The sequence below is a fragment of the Zalophus californianus genome, chromosome 1 (genome assembly GCF_009762305.2).
Source record: "Zalophus californianus isolate mZalCal1 chromosome 1, mZalCal1.pri.v2, whole genome shotgun sequence".
In the NCBI taxonomy this organism is placed as follows: domain Eukaryota; kingdom Metazoa; phylum Chordata; class Mammalia; order Carnivora; family Otariidae; genus Zalophus; species Zalophus californianus.
The window spans coordinates 14,382,632-14,396,371 of record NC_045595.1 but is presented as its reverse complement, the minus strand read 5'-3'; the positions used below and the strand labels follow the sequence as shown (position 1 = coordinate 14,396,371).

Sequence of the window (13,740 nt, the reverse complement as noted above, 5' to 3'; positions counted from 1 at the left end):
TCCCCCACACAGTGCCCCAGGACGGACACGTGCCTTCAGCGGGATTCCTCCCAAAGGCGCACGGCCTCCGGCTAATGAGGAAGCAGTGGACAGACCACCCGGAGGGATGCTCCACTGGGCCCGACCCAGCAGTTCTCAGCACAAGTCCGAAGGCTGTGGACGATGATGGAAAGGCTGAGGAGCCGTCACAGGTCAGGGGACACGAGGCACATGGGATGACGAGTGCGACGTGGGGGCCTGGACCAGAAGGAGCATGTTAGGGTAAGCTCTAGTGGGGGCCCACGTCCAGGCTGGAGGGGAGCCCCCCCGTGGCGTCAGTGCCTATGTTCTAGGCCACACGACTGTATCCTGAATGGTGCTGACACGGGGGGCGGCTGGACGAAGTGTCTACTGGAACTCTTAGGATTTCTACCACTTTTCTGTAAACCTAATAAAAGGCTAAAGAAAGGGGCGCCTGCGTGGCTCAGTCATTAAGCGTCTGCCTTCAGCTCAGGTCATGGTCCCAGGGTCCTGGGATCGAGCCCGGCATCGGACTCCTTCCTCGGGGGGGAGCCTGCTTCTCCCTCTCCCTCTCCCACTCCCCCCGCTTGTGTTCCCTCTCTCGCTGTATCTCTGTCAAATAAATAAATGAAAAATCTTTACAAAACAAAAAAAAGGCTAAAGAAAAAAAATGCCTTATGAAAACCACGAGCTTCTGGATGTGCCAGAGGTTTCGGAGAAACACATTTCAGATGTCTGTGGCTGTTGAGGGGCGGGCTGGTGGGCTGATCTGGCTCCTCCTTGTCCACTTGGGGCCTCTAAGCCAGGGGCTTAGTGTCTTGGGCTGGGGAAGGGCGCTGGCAGCCATGGGAGCCCTGTGCAAGGGAGTGGGGCTCCTGGTTTGTGGGGAGACCAGTGCCCTTCTTGGCAGGGAGAGCCTGACCCTGGCCTCTCTGGGGTCAGCAGCTGCGGGGCGTCAGGCTGAGGCCTTCACCCAGGGCCCATCTGTGGCTCTGCACACGGGCTGAGAACAGGGTGAAGGCAGACCCTACACACAATGACACGATGGCCGTTTTTATTAAATCCCTCTGCCACCTTGCTCGCTAATCGGGCCAGCCTTCACCACCGATACGGGTGCTGCTTTACCGATGGGCAAGTTAAGGTAGCACAAGTCCTCTGCTGGAGACCACTATGGTGATAATCGCTGCCACTACCCATTAGGGGTGTCATGGTCACTGGTGTATCTCTTCACCTTGCTGATGCAACACAGAAAAACTTGGGTCAGACCAAGGGCAGAGGGAACTCCAACCTTGACGCAGGACTCCAAAGTCATGGCCATATCCTTCTCCATGGAGCCCTGGCCCCCTTTCATCCTGAATGGTTCTCCTAGAGAACCACATGCTCCTTAAGACTTTGCTTAACCTGAAGGAACAGCAGGGTAGGGAAAGCAGGGTGGAAGGTCTGGCTGCCCCCAATCGTTCCCTGAGGGCAACTTTTAACACAGAACATGGACAACCTGTTTAGAGAAGCGTCCCAGACCTAAAGGGACAGCATGGGTTCCTGGGCGGCAATCCAAGGGGCCCAAGACTCTGACTCTGGGACATGAGCCTGGAAGAGGCAGCCAAGGGCCGGCGGGGCATTCTGCAGGGACAGACGTCAGAGTCCGCATCACCAAGGTGGGGCCCTGGGTAAGCAGTCCCTGCTGTGGGCTGGCACCTGGCAGAAGGAAGGTATGGGAAGAAGTCCCTGAGGGACCAAGGCCTGATGTCTGGAGGCCTGAGAACTTCCAGTCTTGAACTTGGAAGACAGCCCTGGTCTGCTGGTTCCCACAAGCCTGGACGAAGCCAGCAGAAACCATGTCTGAGAGTTGATACCCTGGGCCTTGCATGATTTGAAAAATCTAATATCCTGGACACAACCTAAGATAATGAGGCACACGAGCAGGCTGGGCATTTGAAACACATTTTGAAACACAGACATTTGAAAACACAGACAAGGTCTGACTGGGACGAACCCTGGCTGCCCTACCTTCCGCACGTGGGGCCTCACATGAAACGTTGCTCAGGGCCTCTGAGGCTCTGGTTCCCTGGCAGTGGAGGTGAATTAGGGGCAGAGAACAGTGACACGTGGTGGTATCTGATAAGACAGAAAAAGAAGAAGCAGGGGCCTCTTGAGACCCTCCAGTGCCACGGCCTGAAGAGTCAAGAAGGGCGACCATGAAAAGGGAGGCTGGCCCTAGGTGTTGGCCGTGAAAGGGGCCTGGGCTGGCCTGGCTGGAGAGACTGTTATCAGTCCTGTTCCAACATGACTGTCCACAGAACTCCAGGCTTCGTTTGGCTTGGCCAGTTATTCCCCCAGTCACCCTTTTCTGCCCCCAAATCCCACTCCCTTAATGCCCCGAGCGCCATCTGTCTGAGGTGTTTTCTTACCATGAGCTTGGGGTTGTGTGGTCTCGGGAAGACGTTGGAGGTGAGGAGAGGGGAGCCCTCTCCTCACGACATTATACCTGAGAGCACAGACTTAATCCAGGTGAGACCGACTTGGACCTCTGGGTTAGGTGGGCTTAGCCAGCTGTCTGTCCCCCTGCTGAGCGACGCTGTTCCAGACTCTTCTCTCGGAACCAGTGCCCCCTGGGGTGTGTGTGTGTGTGTGACAGGAGTTAAGCTCCCCTCCCAGAGAGGGAGAATCAACATACATGACTAGAAATTCTTACACAAGAACTGTGGTCTCTTCTCCCCAACTGATTTACTTCTTCAGCCATTTATTCAGATCAGTAATGACCTTGTGGATGACCACTTTATGCTCTGGGTTAAAACAAGACACTCTGTTACTTCCTTGCTGCTCCAATCTTCCAACGCGGGCCACAGGCTGAGATGTCCTCTGACCACCGCAGGTGGAGGGGGAGGTTTCGTGGGGGGACTGACCCCACGTAGATGACAAGGGGCACTCTGAAGGATCCCAGCAGCTGCAGGAGCTGGACAAGGTGTGCTAAGGACAGGTGTTAATGTGTGCCTGAGGGCCCCAAGACCGCTTCAGCAGACAAAGGTGAGGCCGGGTGGTGCACGGCCGGGTGCAAGCTCCTGTCTGAGGGCCAGCTCTGCTGCTCATCATCCTGGTCTTTATTGCTCCCATGTCTTCTCTCCACTCCACTCGCTCACCGTGTTTCTCTGGCTTGTGGGACCCACCCCCGCCCCAGCCTTCCCCAGGGCACTCTGGGTTACCCAGTGGCTGGGCAGGGGGCACCAAAGGGAATTCACTCCTTTGCTCCCAGTAAGAGGAGCCCACACAAGTTGGAATGGTGCTGCTGGGCAGGGCCAGGGCTTGGCCAGACTGGGAGCCTGTGAGTGGGGGCTAAAGGTTCTAGAATCCTCTTGTCCTGACAGTTGGAGGGATGGTTCTAGAAAGGGGAGCCTTAAGGACCGGCCTGCTCTGGTCCAGTATTTACATCCCTCTGGGGTTGAGTCCGATGAACTGTGTGCCTGCTGAGTACACACTCTGGACAGGTGGCACCGCAGTGGGCAGGGGAGATGGCCTGAGGAGTGTGGGCAGATGGCCCACAGGGATGCTGCTGAGTGGGGCTCTGTGGTGGAGAGATGCAGGGCAGGGTCTGTCCTGGTGTCTGGGAAGGCTTCCTGACGAATGCACAGGGTGGGAGTGGTGGGAAGGAGCACCCCGGGTGGCCAGAGCAGTGAGAAAGGGGACCCCCAAGGCTGGAGCCAGCTCAGGCTGAGTACACGGCAGGCCATCTAAGGCTCTGCTCATGGGAGAGCACAAAACACCCCCACCCCGCAACACCCCTGCTGGTGCTTCCACCTCTGGACTCCAGCCAGGATGATCCCCACATGCCTCCCCTAGTGCCTCTCTCAGTGTTGGAGACCCTGAGACTTCATCTGGGAACTCTGAACGCCGGCACAGTAGTACGTCCTCTCTCACGGTGATGTCGAGCACCTTCTGTGAACACCACCCAGACGGCCACCCACAGAATGAGTTCTCGCACGTGGTACAGTCACACGACCAGGTGCCACACAACAGAGAAGGACAAGCTGCTGCCACATGCAACGAGAGGGACAAGCCTCAGACATAATAGTGGAGAACGAGAAGCCAACACGAAAGACTGTGTACCGAATGAGTCTAATCCAAGCACAGTAACACAACCTGGTCTATCCATACAGTGGCATGTCACTGAGCTTTAAAGAGGAAGGACATTCTGACACATGCTACACCGTGGATGAACCTTGAGGACATCATGCTAAGTGAAATGAATGAGTCACAAAAAGATGGATATTTAATTCTGTTTATATGAGGTCTCTAGAGTCCTCATATTCATAGAGACAGAAACCAGAACGGGAGGAGCGGGGAGTTAGGGTTTAATTGGGACCGAATTTCAGTTTGGGAAGATGGAAAAGTTCTGGAGACGGATGGTGGTGATGGTTGCACACCAATGTGAACGCACTTAACGTCAATGAACTACACACAAAGCAAAGCTGAAGACAGTACATTTTATGTTATATATATTTTATCACAATTAAAAAAAATCCAGCACAGACAATAAAGCATCAGCGGTGATAAAGATCAGACCGGGGTTAGCTTTGGGAGGTAGGACAGGGAAGGGTCACGGAGGAGCCAGCTGGGGGCTTGAAATGCTCTGTATCTTGATCTGGTTTCACATGTGAACACACATGTAAAAACTCCTTGAGTTACTCACTTTACTGTACGAAACTTATACCCCAACAAAACAAGTTTAAACATTAAAAAAGAAAAACCCCAAAGCCGCCAGCCTCTCCCAGGCCAACTGACCGTAGGCCTGAGCACTGTGTTCTTAACTCCCAGAGGACCCTACTATCACCAGAGGGACAACACACACTGCTCACTATTGCTCACCTTCCTCCTCACCTGTGAAGAACACCTGCTGATGATTTTGGCAATGACCAAAAGCCCAGAGGAGATGTCTAAGCTCCTAGAAGGCAGGCCACATGTGCAGTGGATATCTGGCCCCTTCTGGAGATAGCACACTGGGCAGCCACACACACTGCCTCTGCCACCTTGGAGAAGGGGCAGCTGACCCTTCCCTTGACTCCAGGGTGACCCAGGTGGCCCTCAGTTTGGAGCACCAGACCCAAAGACTGGGAGTTTTGAAGGAGCCACTGGGCCAGAGAAGTCCTCTTTCTCTCACGAGGGAAAGCAGATAGGCCCTGAGGGCAGTGACACAGAGCCAAGGCCAGGGGGAGGGGGATGGATGTCTGCTGAGCTGGGGTGTCCTGGGGCCCAGTGGTGCTAGAAGAACCTGGGAGCTACCAAAGAACATGGAAGGTGCCAGAAGCACTTAGACTTTTCCCACCCCGGAGCCCACAAAGTTCCCATTCCAGTTCAGCCAATTTGAGATGGGTTTCTGTCCCCTGCACCTCCCCCAGAGCCCTGACCCATGTGTTTCCCGTACACTCTTCCAAGCCCTGTGCTGCATTTCCAACCATGGACAACGGCCGCAGGGGGCCCAGCCCCAGTATGTTCTCTGGAGGTACCTTTAACAGGTACCCATGAACTGGGATTCAGGTGCCAGAGTCTTCCCAGGAGCAGGGTTAAGAACGAGGGGTCAAGTGCAGTGGGCCACCTCCGCCCCACATGCCACCAGCAGGCAGCAGTCACAGACCAGCCCCAATGAACAAAAATTCATTTTTTCATATCATATTTCTGTTCAAGCAATCTTTCCACTCATCAAAAAGCGAAGCAAAGCAAAGCAGGATGGGGGGCAATTCCACAATATAACATACTGAACAGCATTGTCTAGGAAACAGGAACCTGGGGTTCTGGGATCTTAAGTAGCCCTGTCTGTGAGCACCCCCCGCCCCCCCCCCCCCCCCCCCCCCGCTGCAGCAGCTCCCCGTGTGCATCCATCCTGATACACACACACACACATGCACGCACGCACGCACGCACACGTGTGCCTGACTCCCTCAGAAGCTCCCTGGCCGGGGCCACCATTCCTGCTGGTGAGTGCTGCGTGCGCCACCCTGCGGGACGAAGGAAATGTTTGCACAAACGGGGGCGTTTCTCAGTTGATGGAGTTTACAAGCAGTGCCGGAACAGATCCTGTAATCTCTCAGTAAACGGAAGCCAATTAACATCCTATCTGCCTGTTGATAAAGGCTGTTTTCTTTTCCAGTTAATGGGCATTAACTTCTGCTATTAAGAGAGTGGTAGCATCTTACGTAACGGCCGTGCCTGTTAACCCAGACCCGACCAGCTGTTGCGCGGCTCTCCCTGCTGCATTCCCTTCTACTCGGGCCTTTCAGACCGACTGGCCTCTGCAACCCTGTGCTGCAGTCTCTATGGGTCAGACACTCAGGCATTCGCGTCCTGCAAGATGCAGAACATCCTACTGTCAATCACTGCCCTGGGTCCTTGCAACACAGGGCTGCTGACACCTGTTACCAACTGCACTTGCGTGACCTACAACAAACCAAGGCCCTCAACACTACTCACAGCCCTCTGATAAGAGGATGCACTTGTGTAAAACCCTCACCCCAAAAGTCCTGTGTTTTTGCCACGGGGAGCCTAGCACAGTGCTTGTATCCACTCAGTTATTTGCTGGATGAGGTAATTAATTTTTTGGACATACCAAGTTTTGCTTTGGCTGTAGTCTCTCCACCCTGTGCCTGGCAAACTCCTCCGCATTCTTCAAAGCCCTTCCTAAATGTCCTGGCCTCGCCTCCCAAAACTTAGTTGCTCTGCCCTATATTGAGCACTCTATGGTTCCCTGCTGCACGAGACAGGGCCACTTTCCACTGGCTTCCCCTGCTGGGCTGGGGGGTTCTGTGGAAGGCAATGGCCTGCGCTATGCTCAGGATCCTTGCTTAGCAAGCAGTCAGAGGCATATACCTGCCAAGAGGGGCTTTTGCCATCTGTCTTTTGGCCCTTGGGGCACACTTCCCATGGCAGCAAAAATGTACTTCTTCTATCCTGTCTGCCTAATTCCCCAAGTAGGAGCATGTACAGGCTCCCAGCCACACCATGCTGGTGTTATGGGAAGATGGGGTCCAGCTTGTGACCTTGGCCATGTTACTAAACCTCCCTAGGCCTCCGTTTCCATCTGTTACTATATTCCCGGGGTGGCAATGCTCAAGTGGGTCATGGGTGTGGGTAAGTATCATTCTGCCTTATAATAAGGAGTCAGACGGAGCTGGGATGGAGCCCATCTCACACCACCCGGCCCTACTGAGCAGGCTCCCCAGTTCCTAGATCTCACCATTCAGCCTGCATCCCCCATGCCAGGGCCTCTGAAAGAGCTAAGCATTGGTCCTGGGTGTCCAGCATCCCTCCACCCCTACTTTCTCCAGGTTCATCTCCCCAAAGTGTTAAACAGAAGCCGGCTGGCGGTGCCCTGCCGCCCACCACATGACAATGGTTTAGGAAGCACGTGCTCTGGCCAAGCGCCCTGCCAATGCCAGTGCCCCTGCCCGGCACCGTGGGTGACGATGTCTCCCACTCTGACATTCAGGGCTAGCCGACACTTGGCTTTGACCCGTGTGCTCCAGGCCAAAGGGGCTGCTCACAGCCCCCAAACCTATCCCTTCTTCAAGGCCTGGCTCCTACACGCCCCCTTGCCAGCCCAAGGCTAGACCAGCCACTGGCTAAGTCCTGACCAGTAATGGGTCCTGTCTGCCCATGGTGCTGGAAGCCAGGCCCGCCAGCCCTGCTCCCTCCTCTCTTCCAGCTACAGCATCTTCCTCCAGCTCTGACGTGCTACACCAGGGGGTTCTAGGAACACCTGTCCCAGAATCTCCAGGACACTTGTGCAGAATTCCTGAGCTCCTCCTCAGGCTTAAGTTGGGGCCTGCTACAGTGAGGCCTGGGAACCTGCCCTTTAGGACAAGGACAAATACTGCAGACTGGGTGGGGCTTGGGTCAGGATGCATGGCTAGTTAATCCTTAATCGAAACATATATATTGGGACACCTGGGTGGCTCAGTCGGTCATGCGTCTGCCTTCGCCTCAGGTCATGATCCCAGGGTCCTAGGATCCAGCTCCCTGCTCAATGGGGAGTCCGCTTCTCCCTCTGCCTGCCGCTCCCCCTGCTTGTGCTCTCTCTGACAAATAAATAAATAAAACCTTAAAAAAAAAAAGAGAAACGTATATATTCTCTTTTTCCACTCATCCCATGGCAAAGGCACGTGACCTAGAGATGGTATAACAGTGATGACATCTGTCGGGAGCACTTCATGGGAACATTTCATCAGGGAAGGCTTGCAACTGGTTGCAACTGGTCACAAGGTGTCTCCTGTCCTGGTCCTGGTCCCCTGTGCTGGGGAAGCAAGCACAGGCTGCTACGGGCTCTAAGCTCAGGCATGGTGACCATGCCTTGCTGGCAGCAGCCTCAAGGTGAATCCCCTCCTGTGCCTGTCATCGGCTCCATGGACCAGGTCCCTCAATCTCCTCTCAAGCTCAGTGCCTTGGGCCTCAAAATACCCAGGTTTTCTTGTTCCCTTTGCTTACAATGCTTTGCCATCTAGCTAACTCCCTGCTGGCTTTCAGATCTCTAAGAACTTTCCCCTCCCGGAGTTAGCATCCCAATCCTCTGCTAGAACTCATCAATTACAGAGCCCCAATCACATGGTGAGAGCTGATCCACATCTGCATCCCCTACCCTTCTGAGCGCCAGTGTTTCTGCCTCCTCTGCACCTATCCCTGTCCCACAGGTATTTACAGACTGTAGGAGAACGGTATGGTCACCCAGGCTCCAGGCACCATGGTGGCGTTTCAGTGTGGCTTACAGACGCCCATGTCTAGCAGTGGCAGAAAGCATGAGTGCCACCAGTGACTTGCTTAAGGGACAGGTGTCTGGATGCTGGCTGACCTACGTCCATCTTGGCTCCCCTTATCTTCTCCCCTTGGTGACCCTTCTATAAACTGGGATGATCTAGGACCGGTCCGGTAAGCACAAGCACAAGCATGAGTGCCACCAGTGACTTGCTTAAGGGACAGGTGTCTGGATTCTGGCTGACCTACGTCCATCTTGGCTCCCCTTATCTTCTCCCCTTGGTGACCCTTCTATAAACTGGGATGATCTAGGACCGGTCCGGTAAGCACATGCCAAGCGGCTGGCAAAGAGCAACACATACATATACATTCACTTGCCCAGGTCTTTGCTAGCTCTGGGCAGATGCCTCTGCCTTCCAGTAGGAAGGCAGGTGAATGAGGGGCTGCACGCTCCAACCCTATCAGCCCTGTTTTGCCTGAAACCGCAGAGGCAGCTAGACAAGCACTTCTTTGAATAACATCCTGGCAGAATTTCTGACTTCGCAGCTGGAGGGGTTAAATGGTGTCCGCCGCCAAAGTTCATGGCCATCCAGAACCTCAGAAGGTCACCATATTTGGAAACAGGGTCTCTGCAGATGAAGTGAGTTAAGGATATTGAGATGAGATCATACTGAATTTATGGTGGGCCCTAAATCCCGTGATAGGTGCCCTTGTTAAGAAGAAAAACACACGGGGAAGAACGTGGGTGTGAAGATGGAGGCAGAGAATGGGATGATGTGGCTGCAAGCCAAAACCCCAAGGACTGCCAATAGCCACCAAACCAGGAGATGGGGCCTGGTAAGATTCTCCCTCAGATCCCCCAGTAGGAAATGACCCTGCAGTCTTAGTCTGTTTTGGCCAGTGACAGAAGACTGTAGACTGGGTGGCATCTAGACAACAGAAACGTTATGTCTCACAGTTCTGGAGGCTGGGAAGTCCATGATCAAGGCGCCAGCAGACTGGGTGTCTGGTGAGAGCCCTCTCACTGGTCCACAGATGTCTTCTTGCTGTGCCTCACAAAGCAGAAGGGGTGAGGGCCTCTTTTATAAGGGCATTAATCCCATTCAGGAGGCCTCCACCTTCATGACCTAATCATCTTCTCAAAGCTCCACCTCCTAATGCCATCATGTTGGGGATTAGCTTTCAACATATGAATTTTAAGGAGACAGAAACATTCCATCTTTAGCTCCTGCTAACGCCTTGTTACAGCAGCCCCAGGACACTGACATGACTGGAGTCTAAGACAACACTCCTGGTACTGGCTGGTGACCTGCCCATGGCCCTGAGGTCACTCCTCCCCTCCCTGGACCTCTCAGGCTGCCCTACTGACACAGCTCCAACAGAAAACCTGGCTTCTGCTGATCTTTGTTGAGACCCTGGAATCCAAGCACTCAGCTGCAGCAAAAGGTACTCAGGGAAGAAAACAAACGCTGACAAGCATATTTTAAAAATAGCGCAGTGACCAGGGAGGGGCTGCTGGGGGCCATGTTCTACTTCTTCAACTAAGTGTTAGCTTTGCTATCCTTTACACTCTCTTCTCACGTGCACATTATAAACTTTTTATTAAGAAGTATCTCGCACTTCAAATAAAGAATATAACACATTTTTAAAAGAGCTGGTGTGCAAAACCCAATCAAGCGAATAGTTCTGATCATCTCAGTATTCCTCTAGTGTCTAACTGACAAAACAGAAGAACAAAAACAGGATGACAGGTGGGAAAAGGCCTGACCTCAGTCTGATGATGCCCTCCACCTGGCACCAGTAGTGGGAAATAGCGGACAACTTCCCCAAAAGATTTAACATCTGACTTATCTCAATCTCAACTGACAGTCAAGTTCTTTTGCCGGATCCAAGTGGAAAAACAAAAACTTAGTAACAGCCAACATTTTAAACCTCCCCTCCCAGGACTATGGCCAATGCCCATGTCTCTCTCTTGCAAGGAACGCCCCTGCCCCCCAAACCCAAGGTTTCGTCCAGAGCTCCACAGAGGAGGGACTCAAATATTCCTTGGACTGAACTTTAGTCCAACTGGGGAAAAGAAACAGATACAATGTTTAATCACCACTGCACAGGCCAGAACACCCAAGAGTTGAATAGAAAGCCCAGAAGTGGTGTTCGAAAAGATCTCTCGGGCTGCGCTTTACCTATCAGATTGGAGAAACCAGGACACTTGATAGTAACTGTTCTGGCTGCTGGGAGAGGAATTAAGCAATCCAGTTTCACAGCTGAGAGAAAACTGATGGCAGCACAAACTCTCTGGAGGAACATTAACCATTTCAATGGACATGCCCTTTGGCCTGGCCACTCCTAGGAAACTCCCCGAAGACCAGGAGGTTTCGGAAGTGTCTGGGCTCGAGCCCCACACACGTTCATTGCATTTTTGCTCATTCATGGGTCCATCTATTCATTTCAGCTCAGTTTGTAGGAGAAAATATGAGTGACAACTTCAACAGTCGTCAGTAAAGGACTGGCTATAACTCTGGCACACCCATTTGATAAAAATCTCATGTAAATTTATCAGGGGTTTAAAAGAGGTGGGGGATATACATCCCCTTCCCCCAAGCCATAGACTATCTCTGGAAGGAAACGGGGCAAGTTAACAATGGATGCTTCCAGAAGGGTACCGGGTGCAGACAAACCTGCTTGGTTTTCACTGTATGTCCTTTTGTACTTTTTTTTTTAACCAGGTACATCGATTACCTTACCAAAGTTTATATATTTGCATATGTGTATATATGTAACGTGTATACATTTGTAGTATATAAAACGTGACTACATGTACATATGAATGTGTATGTGTATACATCTACATCTACATACACATGCACACACATAAACACACCCACTTTAAATGATGCCTTTTGAATGTGGACAGAAAACCCCACTGGCTTTCGTTTCTACAGGAGAAGGCAAAGGTGACATGACCCTCTGGCACATTCTGGCGGGAGAGACAGAGGGGGGTAAGAGGTGCTATGCAAACCTTGCATAGAAGGTAACCGCACCACGTTATTACTTTTCCACAACAAAGCTACCGTCTTCTATGCTGCACACTTGCAAATCATACTCCAGGGAACTTCTAAAGTTCCAGAAAAATCATTATTCCCAGTACCTCACCAGGCTCCAGTTTTACAGTTTGGCTCTAGGTGGCTTTAACATTAGTTCTCCTCACTCTGCAGAGTGTTTCCTTACTCTCTAGGTTTATCGGCTTTAAGAGCCCCAGGAGTTCTTGAGGGTCAGCAAGGGGCTTCGGTCTGCAAGAGCTGGGGCCAGAGGCTGGAAGCTGACACCTCCCTTGGGTGCCGCTGGAGGCACCTAAGGTGTTGAAGTCCCACTCCTGCAGTGTCCCCGCCCCCACCCAGCCCCAGGACACAGAGACACGTGCTACAGCAACATTCAGAGGCCGCCCCTTACAGCTCACTCTTTCCGGACTCAAAGTCATGACTCCTGAGGAACAGCTGCAGGGAAGGAGGGGGTCCCCTCCCCTGCCAGCCCCTCAGAAATAAGCACAACAGATGGGCAAAAATGGGGAAGGTCTACAGAGAAGGGTCAGCAATGCTCAGGGAGGGATGGGCTCTGCCTCTCCAGTTCAAGTCTCTTTAGGTTTGTTGCTGGTAAAATGGAGATAATTCTGGTTTCGCCTGGCCAAGGGGATTACTGTAAGCCTGGAAATCACTTTACAGACTGCCATAAACGAAAAGATAACATCTGGGTGGGCTTTTCTTTTGGGTGGGGGAGGGTGCAGTTATCCTGAGATAGCTAGGCTCGGGTGAATGTTGGGGAACCTGGCTGTGGAGGGGTGCGGTTCAGGGATTACAGAGAGGCACAAATATAGGGGTACATGTAAGAAAGTACGGGTGGGGAACAGACTGGGGATGTGTGATGGAAAGAGGGCCTGGAAAGGCACAGGGCAGGTGCAGGGGTGGGGGAGAGTACCTGAGGCTGAAGGGAGGAAGCAAGAGAGAGGGGCACAGACCTGGATGTGAGCAAAATCAGTGAGGGGATATAACCCGGCCCAGGTGTGAGTGGGGGGCCACGAGTTCGGCATCATAGTCTCAGGCATGGGTGGAGAGGGTGTAGGCCCAGTGGCAGAGGTGGGGGTGCATGGCTCTGGGTGTGGCGGTTTCATCAAGAGGAACAATTTTAGGTGATGTGGGGGGTGTCCATGAGTGCGGGGGCGGTGGCAGGTGTGTGAGGGAGAATATTGGTGGGGACATGGACCCAAGTGCGTGTGGGTGTGAAGATCCAACTGTGCCGAGCGCCTGGGAACACGGCCCCGGAGATGTGGGGGATGTCAACGAGGTGGACAGTCTCAGGTGTATGGGGGGGGGGTATTGTCAACAAGAAGGGACGTGGTGTCAGGCGTGTGTGGACTGACCGTGAGGGTTCAGATCCGGCTGGGAGGGTCCCCAAGGAACACCAGACGCGGGGTGTACGGGAGGGCTTTAACCTCTCCCTACCCCTGCGACGCTGCTGTCACGCCCTGCCTCGCCCGCCCCAGGACCCACGACAAGACCGTGCCTCGCCCTCGCTCGGCCCGAGGGGCGCGGGCCCCCGGACGCCTGCGCCACCCCGCGCCCTCTGCTCCGCCTCACCGGCTAGGACGCGTCGCCTTCACCACCACCACCGCCGCCGCCGCCGCCGCCGCCGCCGCCACCTCGGGCCACCACGGCCCCGCCTCGCGCACCCCCAGCGCGCGCGGCGGGAGGGGTTCACGCCACGCTCCGATTGGTTGCACGCTGGCCAATCGGTGTTGGGAAACACAGGGATTGGTTGGCATGAAACAGACGGGCAGCCCCTAGAGCCAATCACTGAGGGGTAGAGGCGGGCTATTGGGTGAGATCCCAGAGGTGGTCCCGCAGGGTGCGAGGTGCTGGGAGGTGAGGGCCGGGAGGTAGACGAGGATTGGAGCTCTGGCAGAAGACGAGCAGCCCTGATGACCAATCCCTGGGGGGGAAGGGCAGGGCTCCG

The 13,740-nt window shown here is 53.8% G+C and overlaps 1 protein-coding gene across 1 annotated transcript in view; it reads right to left on the bottom strand.

The window, feature by feature from the left end:
* SLC25A42 (solute carrier family 25 member 42) overlaps nucleotides 1-13,446 on the bottom strand; it is a 28,196-nt gene extending 14,750 nt beyond the window's left edge. The window contains exon 1 of the mRNA XM_027587825.2: nucleotides 13,365-13,446. The gene's annotated coding sequence lies outside the window, so the exon portion shown is untranslated. The remainder of the gene's footprint in view (nucleotides 1-13,364) is intronic.
* Between the last annotated feature and the right edge of the window lie 294 nt (nucleotides 13,447-13,740).